Here is a 15,346-nt window from a genome sequence, read left to right as displayed (position 1 = left end):
TGTCAACCCTTTAAAGATGAAATAATACCAATTTCAGACAAACTCTTTCAGAAAATAGAAGAGGAAGGAACATTTCCCAACTCATTCTTTGAAGCTCATATCACCAGAGCCAAATGAAGATACCACAAGAAAATAAAACTACAGGCCAGTTTTCCTTAAGAACATAGATGTAAAAAACCTTTAGAAAATATTAGCAAACGGCATACAGCAACATCCAAAACGATACATCATGACCGAGTAAGACTCATCTGCAAACCACGTTAGTTTAATATCTAAAAATTAATTAATGTAGCATTCCATATTAATACAATAAAAGACAAAAAGAAATCCTACATGATTAATTAATGCTAATCTTTTAATAGTGACCTGAATGCTTTTATTAATCCTATTTAATATCCCTCTGGAAGTTTTTTTTTTTTTATTGTTCAAATACATTTGTCTCCAGTGCCCTGCCCCACCCACCCCCACCTCCCACCCTCAATCCTTCCCCACCTGGGCTCTGTCCATGGGTCCTTTACACATGTTCCTTAACTTGACCCTTCCCCTTCTTTTCTGTTACCCTACTCCCTCTGGTTACTGTTGGTTTGTTTTTTCTTTCAATGTTGCTGGTTATATTTTTCTTGCTTGTTTGTTTTGTTGATTAGTTTCCACTAATAGGTGAGGTCATAGAGTATTTGTCTTTTACCCCCTGACTTATTTCACTTAGCATAACGTTCTCCAGTTCCATCCATGTTGTCATGTAGGGTAATAGCTTGCTTGCTTTCTGCTGCATAGTAGTATTCCATTGTGTACAGTATCAGAAATGGATACTGTACCTTATCAAATACTTTTTCTACATCTATTGATATGATGATGTGGTTTTTGTCTTTCCTTTTGTTGATGTGATGTATTACATTTATTGATTTGCAAATGTTGAACCACCCTTGTGAGGGAGCCGTGAGAGCAGGGTCAAAGCTGAGGATAAGGGAGGAACTAATACCAAGAAAAACATATCAGGGTGCAGCCCCCATGCAGCTGGGCCAGAGTCGACAAGAATGAGGAGGAGGCATAGGGCAACGGTTGAGCCTTGCCTCAGATAAACATCCTGACCAGAGAAAGACAGAGTAGGGGGGCCCAGTAACAGCCTTGAACCCAATCAGCAGAAAAGAAGCTGCCTAAAGTAGCCTATCGCTAACTGCCACTTCTCGCCCTTGTATCCTGCTTGCTTGCTCCGCTTATGTATAAAAACCCTAGTGCCTTAGCAGCGGCGCGCCCTTCGTAGGTGGAGGGTCTGCCCCTGCGCAGGTTCATTTGGCCAACTAATAAAGCGCTTGCAAAAAGTCCTGTGTCCTGGAGTAATTCGAACAGCGGGGAACGTAACACCTTGCATCCCTGGGATGAACCCCACCTGATGGTGGTGGATGATCCTTTTAATGTATTCCTGAATTTGGTTTGCCCATATTTTTGTTGAGGATTTTACTGTCTATGTTCATCAGCGATACTGGCCTGTAGTTTTCTTTCTTTGTTGTGTCTTTATCTGGTTTTGGGATTAGGATGATGCTTACATCATAAAAAGAGTTCAGGAGTGTTGGGAACTGTCCCGCCTGGTTTCAGGGACGGTAGCTTTGCTGACAGGTGAGAGGGCCCCAAGGCTGGAGCCACTGAGGAGACAAACATGTCCCTCTGGCAGGGGTGTAGCCCCTGCCTCCCTCACATCACCCTGCTTTGCCCTGGAGGATGGCTGGTTAGTCAATGATGGATAAGACCCCTCGATGGCAGGGACAACCTAGGACAAGCACAGTTGCATAAAGGCCACCAAGGAAGGACTTGAGGGACATGGGGAAGGGGCAAAAGACCCTCACACTTTGGCTTTGCCATGACTGGAGTCCTTATTCTATCTGAAAGAAGTCTCCTTATCTCCTGGCTGCTCTGCTCTACCTGCCTGGCTCAGGCTTCAAACAGTACTAGAGGCAGGTATAGCCCTAAACTGGATCAGGCAGTCCCAGGGGGAAATTAGGCCTGGAAAAGGAATGCATTAAGTCCTATGAAACTTAATTTTTTAAGAATGCCCTCGAGTTAATGACTACTGACACTTGGGGTCCGGCATAGAATGTGATCATTTTCCCAGGTTTCAGGGCCAAATGGGCGCCACCCTGTCTACCAGACCCTGGCCTGAGGCAAATCTCTATGTGTTCCTTCAACTGTTATCTATGATCTCTTGTTTTCTGTAAACATAGCCTTTTGAGATTGATTGATTAGTTTTGCATTTATGTTGTATACTCTTGCGCATATCATTCTCAATAAAAGCCACTTCAAGAGAAAGGCTCAGGGCATTCTCCACTAGAGGGAATCACCATCCCCTTTTCATGGCAGACTGAGAAGTATCTGGAACGACTTTATTTTATCTTCCTCCATCCGCGGCAACACCAGGGAACTCTGTACAGGATGCTGTACCCCCTCATGGGAGTCTTCCCTCCTCTTGTATCTTTTGAAATAGTCTGAGAAGGACAGGGGTTAGCTATTCCTTAAATGTTTTGTAAAATTCTCCTATGAAACCGTCCAGTCCAGGGGTTTTGTGTGCCAGGAGTTTTTTTGATTACTGCTTCAATTTCACCAGCTGGTATTGGTCTGTTCAGACTTTCTGCTTCTTCATTCAGTGTTAGAAGGTTACATTTTTCTAGAAATTTTCCCATTTCACCTAGGTTTTCAAATTTCTTGGCATATAATTGTTCATAGTAATTTCTTTTTTAAAAAAGATTTTATTTATTTATTTTTAGAGAAAGGGGAAGGGAGGGAGAAAGAGAGGGAGAGAAACATCAATGTGTGGTCGCCTCTCACACACCCCCTACTGAGGAACTGGCCTGCAATCCACCCAGGCATGTGCCCTGACTGGGAATTGAACTGACAACCTTTTGTTTCTCAGGCCAGTGCTCAATCCACTGAGCCACACCAGCCACTGCTGTTCATAGTAATTTCTTACAATCTTTTGTATTTCTGTGGTATCAGTTGTAATTTCTCCTCTTTCATTTCTGATATTATTTATTTGGGTCCTCTCCCTTTTTATCTTGATGAGTCTGCTTAAAGGCTTGTCAATTTTGTTTATCTTTTCAAAGAACCAGCTCCTAGATCTATTGGATCCTTTGAATTGTTCTTTTAGTCTCTATGTCATTCAGTTCTGCTCTGATCTTAATTATTTCCTTCCTCCTACTCTCTCTGGGCTTTGTTCGTTGTTTCTCCAGTTCTTGAAGTTGTAGTGTTAGGTCTTTTATTTGAAATGTTTCTATCTTTTTTAGGTAAGCCTGTATTGCTATGAACTTCCCTCTCAGGACTGCCTTCACTGTGTTCCATAGGTTTTGGACTGTGGTGTGTTCATTTTCATTTGTTTCCAGAAAATTTTTGATTTCTTCTTTGATCTTATTATTGACTCATTCATTGTTTCATAGCATTCTATTCAGTCTCCATGAGTTTGAATGCTTTTGAGTTTTATTTTCTTGAGGTTGGTTTCTAGCATTGAGGTTGGTTTCTAGCATTTTCTTGCACCATTGTGGTTATTATTATTATAACATTGTGCTTGTTATTGTTTCAATTTTCCTGAATTTGTTGAGGCTTGTTTTGTGTCCTATCATGTGGTCTATCTTTGAAAATGTTTCATGTGGATATGAAAAGAATGTGTATTTTGCTTCTTTGGGATAAAAAGTTCTATATATATCAGTTAAATATATTTGATCTAACATTTCATTCAGTTCTACAACATCCTTGATATTTTGTTTAGATGACCTATCCGTTTTTGACAGTGGGGTGTTAAAATCCCCAGTTATCAGTGTGTTGCTGTCTATATCTTTCTTAAAGTCTTCCAACATTTTCTTTATATATTTGGGTGCTCATATGCTCGGTGCATATAGGTTTACAATGTTTATGTCTTATTGATGGATTCTTCCTTTTATGACTATTATGAAGTGTCCTTCTAGGTGTCTTTTTATGGCCTTTGTTTTGAAATCTACTTTGTCTGATATAGGTATTGCTACCCCTGCTTCTTTTTTCCATGTCCATTTGCTTGGAATAGTTTTTTCCATCCCTTTACTTTCAGTCTGTGTAGGTCCTTTGTTCTGAGGTGGGTCTCTTGTAGGGAGCATATGTGTGGGTTGTATTTTCTTATCCATTCAGCTATCCTGTGTCTTTTGATTGGGGCATTTAGTCCATTTACATGTAAAGTTATTATTGGTAGGTACTTATTCATTTTTTCCCTTTGTACCTGTGTTCCTCTTTCTCACTCTTTTTCTTCGTCTTCTTAAAGCAGCCCCTTGAGCATATCTTGCAATACTGGTTTGCTGGAGGTGTATTCTTTCAACCTTCTTTTGTCTGGGAAACTTCTTATTTCACCTTGCATTTTAATTGAGAGCCTTGCTGGGTAGAGCAGCCTTGGTTGCAGGCCTTTGCTTTTCATGACTTGGAATATTTCTTGCCATTCCCTCTGGCTTGCAGTGTTTCTGTTGAGAAGTCAGCTGTGAGCCGTACCTGGGCTTCCTTGTATGCTACTACCTGCTTCTCCCTTGCTACCTTTAGGATTGTCTGTTTGTCTTTGATATTTGCCATTTTAATGATGATGTGTCTTGGAGTGGGCCTCATTGGGTTCCTCTTGAGTGGGACCCTCTGTGATTCCTGGACTTGCGTGACTTTTTCTGTGTAGACCCTTTAAATGGTTCTTTCCATCTCTAGCCACCCATCTCTGGCAGAGAGCAATCCTGCCACTTTTTGCAGCTGGCTGTTATCTGTGTACTTTTTCGGCTCTGGTGCTATAGGCTGGAGATTCCCACTTATGGTTTAGAACCCACTCTTCTCAGAGGGATCGAAATGGCTGTTTAAATATCCCCCTGGTGTTGCTGCCCGTGGACCCCCAGCCAGTCTTCTCAAGTCTCTGCCGCACTCCCTACCAGTCTGGTTGTGCTAAAGTTGATTCTTCTTTCTGTCCAAGGTTATAAGGCTTCTCTTTTGCTATTGTTCAGTTGTTTGTCGCAGGTGATTTCTCCACAAATTAGTTGTAATTCCAGATTGGCCTGAGAGAAGGTCAGTGTGACTTCCACTCACTCCTCTGTCATCTTGAAAAGCTCATACTTTAGAACTTCACATGGATGTTCTAACATGTGAAATAAAGCAGGAAAAAGAAGTAAAAGCATCTAGATTGGAAAGATATAAAACTGTCTGTTTGCAGACATATGATCCTGTATAGAAAGTCCTAAGGAAATTACAAAAAAAATCTACCAAAACTAATGAGTGTTTAGCAATTTCCAAGATGGAAGATCATTATACACAAATCAATTGTTTTTCTGTGTCTCAGACACAACAATTCAAAAATGAAACAATTCCATTTATAGTAACCTCTAACAGAGTAAAATACTTAGGAAAAAATGTAACAAAAGAAGAACAATGTTTTTACACTGAAAATTCAAAAACATTGTTGACAGAAATGTAATACCTAAGTAAAGGGAAAGATATTCCATGTTCATGAATTGGAATATTTGATATTGTTAAGTTGACAATTCTCCCAAATTCAGCTATAGACTCATATTGTCAATAATAAAATATAGCAAGCTTTTTTCTTTTTGGTAGGAATTGGCAAAATGATCCTAAATGTATATGAATATACAAAGGACCTAAAATAGCCAAAACAATTTTGAAAAAGAACAAAGTTGGACAACTTACCATACCCAATTTCAATACTCAAAATAAAGGTATATCTTTATTTTGAGATATTTAAGACTGTAGTATTAACATAGGAAGAACGTAGATCAATGGAATGAAATTTAACATGCAGAAATATACTCTTAACTTTTATGATTTACTGAGTTTTGGCAAGAGTACAAAGGCAGATTAGTGGGAGAACCTGCCTTTTTAATAATGACATTGGAATAATAGGCCATTTTTTCCCATAGGAAAAAAGGAAAACAACACCTAAATCATACACCATATACAAAAAATAAAGTTAAAATTGACCACAAACTCAGATGTAAGACCTAAAGCTCTAAAACTTCTAGAAGAAAATGTAGGAGAAAATCTTTGTGACCTTGGGTTAGCCAATGGTTTCTTAGCTAGACACCGAAGTTACCTTTCATAAAAAATTGATAAATTGGGCTTTATCAAAATTAAAAACCTTTGTTCTTCAAGAGATATCATTAAGAAAATAAAAGGAAAAGCCATAGCTTAAGACAAAATATTTGCAAACCTGATAAAGGACTGTGCCCAGAAATGCACACAGGCACACACAAAATATACATATATCCTATGCAAATCTTATGTTTGTAATATGTGATGGAAGGCTTGTATATGGAATAGATTTTAAAATTCTCTTAAAACTAAATAAGACAATAACCTAATTAAAATTGACAGAAGATTTAAATAGTTTCATCAAAGAATATATGTAAATGGCTAACAAGTACTTGAAAAGGGCTTTACTTCACTAGTGAGCAGGGAAATATAAATTAAAACCACACTAAGATACCACTACACACCCACTTAAATGGATAAAATAAAAAAGTATAACAATACCAAGTGACGAGAATGTGGAGAAACCGGAATCCTAATGCATTGCTGGTGGGCATATAAGATGGCACTGCCACTTGAGAAAAAATTTTGGTATTTTCTTAAAAGCCTAAACATGGACTTAAAATACAACTCAGCAATAACTCTCTCAGGTATTTAACCAAGGAAAATGAAAACACATGGCCACACAAAGACTTGAATGTGAACATTCATTCATTATTGTTTATAATAGCTCCAAACACCTATTCACTGGTGAATAGGTAGACAAAATGTCATATCCATACAATTTAGCAATAAAAAAATGAACTATTGATACATGTTACATCATTAATGAACTTTAAAAACATTGTGCTAAGTGAAAAATCCAAGAAGGATAGAATACATGGTTCCGTTTATATGGAATGCAAAGGAAGGAAGGAAGAAAGAAAGGAAGGAAGGAAGGAAGGAAGGAAGGAAGGAAGGAAGGAAGGAAGGAAGGAAGGGAGGGAGGGAGGGAGGGGGGAGAGGGGAGGAAGGAAGGAAGGAAGGAAGGAAGGGAGGGAGGGGGGAGGGGGGGGGGGGGGAGGGAGGGAGGGAGGGGGGAGGGAGGGAGGGAGGGAGGGAGAAAGGAAGGAAGGAAGGAAGGAAGAAAGAAAAGGAAATTCTACAGAGACCAAAAACAAGTCAGTGGTTACCTGTGACTAAGATTGGGAATGAGGACTGACAGTAGCCAGGCACAAGGGAAGTTTTTAGAAATGTTCTTGAACTGGATCATGGTGGTGATGTGCTTATGATACAATAACACAAATATGCTGAAGATCATCAAATTTTCCATTTACAGGAGGTAAATTTTATGTAAACTCTATCTGAACAGAGCTATTAAAAAAAAAAACCCCTTAAAGTTAGATATTCACGGAAAATTTGGTTGGTAGAACTATCAAGAAACTTTTTATGTAACCTACTAAATAGTTAAAATTATTTGCAAATCATGTATCTGACAAAGGGTTACTATCCAAAATATATAAAAAACTCATACAACTCAACAACAACAAAACAATCAATTAAAAAATGGACAGAGACCTAAATAGACATTTTGACATTTTTCCAAGGGAGACACACAGATGGCCAACAGATATGTGAAAAGATGTTCAACATCACTAGTTATTATGGAAATGCAAATCAAAACCATAATGAAATATCACCTCACACCTGTTAGAATGGCTATTATCAAACAGATAAGAAATGGAAGTGTCAGAGAGGATGTGTAGAAAAAGGAACCCTTGTGGGAATGTAAATTGGCACAGCCACTATGGAAAACAGTATGGAGGTTCCTCAAAAAATTACTAATAGACCTACCAAATGACCCAGCAATTCTACTTCCAGGTATATATCTAAAAGAAATGAAAACAGGATCTCAAAGAGATATCTGCACTTTAATGTTCACTACAGCATTACTCACAATAGCCAAGATATGGAAACAATCTAAATATCTGTCAACAGATGAATGGATAAAGGAAATGTGAGGTATATGTATATATTATTCATTCATGTGAATGAAGGAAATCCTGCTGTTTGCAACAACATGGATGGACCTTGAGGGCATTGTGCCCAATGAAATAAGTCAGACAGAGAAAGACAAATGCTGTAGGATATCACTTATATGTGCAAACTAAAATAGCTGAACTCATAGAAACAGAATGGAGTGGTGGCTCGCAGGAGCTGGGGGTGGGGGGAACAAGAAGATGGTGGTCAAAGGGACAAACTTCCAGCTATAAGATGAATGAGCTGTGAGTATCTAATGTTCAGCATGGTGATTACAGCTGATAATACTGTGCTGCATACTTGAAAACTTGCTAACAGTGTAAATCTTAAACATTCTCACCATACACACATAAATTGGTAGTTATCTTTATCTGTGTGTGTAGTGAGAACGCTTAAGTACTATGTGACATGATAGAGGCGTTAGCTAACACTATAATACTAATCATTTCATAACCTGTAAGTGTATAAAAATGTACCAGATCAACACATTGTACCCCTTAAACTTACACAATGTTACATGTCAACTATATCTCAATAAACCTGGAAAAAATTTCTAATCTACTTTGTTTCTTAGTTGATTTTTAAAATGCTGGACTTGTCTGAAGTTTGTTCTGGCATCAACTCTTCCACTGCTATAAGTGGTATATACCTGGCCAACAGTATTACAAAAATATATTGTGTAACTGGGTAATTGGTACTGATGCTGATAAAATATTTCATTCCAGCAGTAAATTTTCTTACAGACTACACCCAATATTTTATGAGTTTTATTGTAGACTTTTATAAATAACTTTTTCCAATTTTGTAGAAAAATATATTTAGTGGACAATAGGAGAATTTAGCTTTATGGGCTACAACTATTATTTTGCCCTTCTCTGAACTGGTTGAAGCCGTTATGGGCTAGCCAGGAAGAAATGTGCTGTTAGAAACAAAAAATAATTGGCCTTTCTCTATGACTTTAATGGGATCTTGCATTAATATGTACTAATGTATCCAAACTAATGTCATTTTTTTTAAGCAGTGGAAGTTTAGATACTGAACCAAAGAAATGCTATCACTTGCTCTGTTTTATAAAATAAAACTGAACAGAATGGTTGATTATAATGTGGCCAGTTTGCATGTATTGTACTTACATTTTGTTTGCTCCATATCCTCAAGAATAATAAGATTCTAGAAGAATTCCATTAGACTCTTGACTATGCCTCTAATACATGAAATATCTACATATATGCATATTTTCTGCCTTCTTTCATTCCAGTGCAAGCAAACATATTATATGATATAAAATTTTAAGTCTGACTTTTTAAAAAATACACATGATAGAAATTACACTCAATGATGCCTACCACATCATCACTTTCTGACACTATAAGCTTATTAAAACAATGTTGCTCAAACATTTCTGTTGCTCAAACCAATTTTGACTCTAAAATAAAAACAGACAAAACTTGTCTTAGGTTTTATAAAATAGTAAAATTGACAAATCTTTGCTCTTGGAGGTTGTTTACAAACAATTGGGAGTGGTTCAGGGCCAAATTTAATGATGAAGATGGTTCATCAGATTGGAGAATGTAATTTTTAAATGAAAACAATATCCAAATTTAGTATTGAGATATGTGCAACCTGTTCTAAGGAACAGCAGTGTCTATAGATATTAGAGCATTGCCTTTTTTTTTTTTTAATGGAGATGAGTCTTCTAGTGATGCTAAGTGAAGGAAATATTTTAGTCTAACAGTTACTGTATAATTCTTGAGAATCATATAAATCATATGATCAGACTGAGCTGAAATTTGGAGAGGGCCAGAGCTGCCCATCTACATGGGGCAGAAGGTCTGGCCTCTTGTCCCTCAAGTCCATCTGCTGTTCACCATCGAGTAATATTCTAAAATGGTAAGTTAGTGTTTTCTCACTTTGAAATTTTCATTGGTTCCTCAAACTTAAAAAAATATAACCGGTCCTATCAACTTGAATTTTAAGTAGAGTCATTTTTACACATCCCCAGCCTTCCATTTCTCAAGCCTTCTTCAAATCTCCATCGGTGAGGGGAGACTAGAGGCTTCCTGTGGACTCAGCCCCACCGCTGTGCCCCCTTGTCCTCCTGCTGTGACTCTCCTCTTCGTCAGCCCATCTCCACTGACCGCTCCGTCTCTGGGGCTCTCAAACGGTCTGCCTTGGTGCCTGGTTGTGGTATCCAGGAAGTCTACCTTCTTTCCCTGGTCTTGAGGGATTTGTCTCCCTTCAAATCTTACTTACTGTTATTTTCCCTTCTCTAGCCCTTGGTCCTTTTCTACAGCTGGAGATGTCCATCTCTCAGAGAGGAAAGGCACACGACAGAGGGACCAGGCCCTTAGTGAGAAATGTTTGCTTCTTTCCCAAAAAGCTCCTCCTCCATGGCACACAGGGGCCCTGGGAGGGGTAGGGAAGGGTGAAAACTTTACACTGTACGCCAACCTCTTTCATTTTTTCTCCCTCAGGCTCAGTCACCCACTCTAGCCCATTCCACCAGGTTCATTCGACTTGGTGATTTTCTGTTGACAGCTATTGGTCCTTTGTTTTCTGACAACTCCAGCCTTGCCACTCCCCACAGTGTCCATCAGTTATGTTAGTGGGTGTTGATTCCTGATTGTGGACAGAGTTCAGTGTTTCTATTCTTTCCATAGGGTTCCTGAACCCCCGTGTAATGCAGAATTTGTGAGTGGATGACTGTTCAGTTGTCCCTGAACACTGAACACTGTATCGCAATTATGGAGACATTGGTCAGAGGGCATAGTAGATCCCAAGTATGGTGGGTGGGGATTAACTCTGCTCAGCCATAATATGGTTGGTATACCTCATATAAAAATTCTTCTGACTCCTATCTACCTCTCCAGGCTCCTCCATTACCATCCACTGGCCAACCTGAACTACATGCAATTTGCTCTAGGTCATTCACTCTGATCTTGCTAATTCATCAAAAATGTGTGTGTGTGTGTGTGTGTGTGTGTGTATTTGAACATGTACTATGTTCTGAGCTCAAGAGACAGATGTGATAGATGAAAGTTTTAAAGGTAGAATGAAGGAGCTTACTCTCTGGTAGGGGAGTCATAGAGATAAATGATCACATAAACAAGAAACTATATGACAATGGATACAATGAAGAACATAAAGCACATTGATATGCTAGAGTGTATCTGGTGGGCCCTTTACTTTAGGGACCAGGAATTCCTCTCTGAGGAAGTCACATTTAATCTGAAATCAGAAGGGTGTCAGCTCACCTTGAGCATCCTTTTGACCAGGACAAGGAGTTTGTATTTTATTCTAAATATATGGATAACCAGAAGAAGATTTTAAGGAGGGTAATGGTGTGGTATAAGTTTGCTGCTGGATACTGGATTTTAGGGGCCACAAGTAGAAGTAGGAAGACAAGTATATTAGTTAGGGCACCTATAACAAAATACCACAGATGTGGTGGTTTAAACAAACAAAAAAATTTTAATTTCTCATGGTTCTGGAGGTTGGAATTTCAAGATCAAGGTACTAGCAGGGTTCTTTCCTTCTGAGACCCCTTTTCTTGGCTTGCAGAGCGGTGCCCTCTTGCTGTGACCCCACATGGCCTTTCCTCTGTGTATGTGTATACCTGGGGTCTCTTTGTGTGTCTTAACCTCCTCTTATGAGAATACCAGTCATATTGGACTGAGGGTCTCATTTTACCATAATCAGTTAAGGCCTGATCTCCAAATAGTCACATGTTTATGTACTAGGAGTTAGGGCTTCCACATATGAATTTAGCGAGGGATGGAAGACACAGTTAGGCCCATAAAAATAAGGGAGGAAGCTACTGCAGAGTCCAGAAGAGAGAGGACAGGGCTTCTATCAATTAGTAGGAGGTTACATGAAGATAGAACTAGACGAATTTGGAATACATTTTGAAATAAAGTCAACTTGACTTAATGATTAGATATGAACAGTGAGGAAAAGAAATGGGATCAAGGGTGATTCCTATGCTCTCTCTAGAGCTGCTGTGTGGACAATGGTGTCATTTGTTGAGGAGTGGGCTGCTACACCTTTGGATGGGGTGTTTCCCTGTGTCAGGGGTCCCCATTCATGCTCCAGAGCCTACCTACCCCAGTACCTACTCAGACACCCCACTCTTCTCTCTGGTTGTGACTGAGTCTTACTCTTTCTTCAAACCTTCAGTTCAAGATTAGTTCCTCAGAGAAGTCTTATCACCCCTTCTCCCACCCAAAGACGACCTGGGTGTGTGCCTCTCTATGCTTCCTTAGAACTCTGTGTTTATGCCGGTGCACTCACAACAATGTCTTTTCATGGCTCATTTTCTTGTCTATCTCTTCCATTAGACCATGAGGATGGCAAGCATGGAGGCTTATTCATCACCATATTTCAGGCCTAGAACAATGTCTGCACATGGTCCACAACCAATGTTTGTTGAAACGAAACAGAGCTACTTGTGAGGTTTTAGTGGTCAATATAACGCCTCCCAGCTGCCGCATGGCAATGATAAGTTTTGACATTTAGATAATTTTTCCATTTTTATCTTTTCAACATTGACTATGACTGTGCTTTTTAAGGTGCTGGTGATGTCTTTTTAAATGTGTGTTTATTTAAGATGACAACATCTGGAGGGTTGGCATGAGTAGAACAAATTGTGATTATTGCCACATCTCAGCTCCCAATGCTTTACACGCTTCTATTTTCTTTGTGTTGGCTCCATTGTTTTAGAGAGATTTTCTGTCATAATTTTCTCCAGTTTATTGAGATTTTGCACATACATTACTTTCATTTGTTTTCTCAAGTATCATCAGTACAACATACGAAGTGCCCATATGATTTTATTTCAAATAACGCCTCTCTTCACGCCTTCTGAATTATTATTTATTATGATGCTAAATTCCTACAGTGCAATGCAGACAATTACAGACCCACAGAAGATCGAGCCTTTCTATTGGCCTACACAGATTTTATACAGACAGTGCCTGACTTACAATGGTTCGATTTAGGATTTTTTTACTTTACAGTGGTGTGAGAGCAATATGCATTCTGCAGAAACCATACTTTGAATTTTGACTTTTGACTTTTTCTTGGACTAGGATATGTGGTAGCTACTCTTTCATGATGCTGGGCAGTGGCAGTGAGCACAGCTCCCAGTTAGCCCTGTGATCATGAGGGTCAACAGCGACACTGTAGTGTACTCATTGAGTTAGATGATTTTGTCCAACTGTAGACTAATGGAAGTGTTTTGTGCATGTTTAAGGTAGGCTAGACTAAGCCATGATAATTGGTAGGTTGGATGGGTTAAATGCATTTTGACATGATATTTTCAACTTACAATGAGTTTATTGGGACATAAGCCCGTTGTAAATCAAGGAATGTATTGGTATGTGCACAAACATAGAAATCTATGAGTACTTAGGGCCAGACTGACGAGATAATGAGAATGAGACTTTAAATCAGAGAATCTGCTCTCAAATACCAGGGAATGAATAAAAAACTATCAAAAACACGGCTGATGTGCACTAGGCTATAAGGAAATCTCCTTCAAGTGGGTTTCTGTTCTTTGAGCTTTCTCTTTCTGCCTTCCTCTCCCTTCCACATTGCTGTTCCTATTTTCCCTACTCACCTTTTTTCATCTCTTCTTCCTGTTTGTTAGCTCACTACCTCTTTTCTATCCCTGCTGGGGAAGAAATTGAAGAAATAATAACTATGTGAGGTCTTTCCAGAAGGTATCCAGCCATGTAATATGGAAAATAGAGATATTTTGAAGAAGATAAAAGAAACATTGTCCATAGGACAGTGATGCCTCAATCCTCTTCAAAGTAGGCATCTTGGGACCTCACACAGTTCTCCCAGCGTCTCTTCAACTGTTTAAAACACTCTGAAAATTCCTTTGTCAGAATTGCCATTAGCTGCCCAATTGTATTTTCATGAATCTCATTGACTATCTGAAATCCCTTTGCTCTCAAAGGTAATTTTAGTTTTGGGAAAAGCCAGAAGTCACAGGGCACCAAACCTGGGCTGTACGGGGGCTGAGTCACCTGGGTGATTTCATGTTTTGCCAAAAAAACTCTGCATGAGACATCGTGCATGAAGGGGCACATTGTTGTGATGAAGCTGCCAGTCACCAGTTGTCCATAGCTGTGGCCATTTTTATCGTATTGCATCTCTCAACAAACAAAGAATATTGAGGTAGTACTCCTTATTAATAGTTTGGCCTGAAGGGGTGGACTCATGATGGACAGCACCTTCCCAATCAAAAAACACAGTTAACATGGTCTTGATCTTGCTGCCACACTGCCATGCCTTCTTCAGGGGTGAAGACCGAGGCAGCTTCCATTGGGATGACTAGGCCTTTGTTTCTGGATCATAGCTATAGACCCACAATTCATCTCTGATTGTGACCTTGTTGAGGAAATCTGGTTCCTTGGGAGCAGTTTGAATCAAGTCACTAGCAGTTGCAGCATGATGTTCCTTCTGCTCTGGTAGCAGAAGCTATGGAGTGAGTTTTGCCACAACACATTTTATGCCAAGATCTGGTGTCAAAATCTTGGACACAGTAGCTTTTGGAATCATTAGATCAGCTCCTAGTTCTCACACTGTCAGTCACAGATGATTGTTGATTGCAGCCCATACATGATCAACATTCTCAGGTGTTCTGCCTGTTGCAGGCTTTCCAGAACATGGATCACTTTCAACAGATTCTCTTGTGCCACATTTTATTTGCACTGCACTCATTGCTTTGTCCCCAAAAACCTTCTGAATCATCTAAATAGTTTCCATGGAGGAATGTTCAAGCTTAATGCAATATTTGATGCAGATTCGTTGCTCTGCTCACTCAGTCATTTTGAATGCGATGGCCACACAGTACATATGCTCACTCAAAGGCATCTGCTGTCCTCACTGATTAATATGGTGAAGTCATCATTGTTCACTCATGCACATTCCAGTCTACTCCCCTTGGCTGCCAGGTTATGTGGATTTCACACAAACCATTCTTATTATATTAACAATGACTGGACTTTTCTGGACAGACCACAAACACGTATAATATATTATATATCATACACATATATGACATGTGGTTTGTACCTATACCCGAATTGTATATTGCTTATATACATACTGTTTTATGTAACACTTCATATTTCCAGCTTTTAAATTTATGTATGTATGTATATATGTATTCTTGTTCAAGTACAGTTGTCTCCATTTTCCTGCCACCACTTTCCCCTGCCCCACCCACCCCTACCTCCCACCCTCAATCCTTCCCCACTTTGGCTCTGTCCATGTGTCCTTTATACATGTTCCTTGACTT

This window comes from Pteronotus mesoamericanus, unplaced genomic scaffold, assembly GCF_021234165.1.
Source record: "Pteronotus mesoamericanus isolate MK-2021 breed Mesoamerican mustached bat unplaced genomic scaffold, CSHL_Meso_final scaffold_31, whole genome shotgun sequence".
In the NCBI taxonomy this organism is placed as follows: Eukaryota; Metazoa; Chordata; class Mammalia; order Chiroptera; family Mormoopidae; genus Pteronotus; species Pteronotus mesoamericanus.
Note: the sequence above shows the minus strand (reverse complement) of the source record.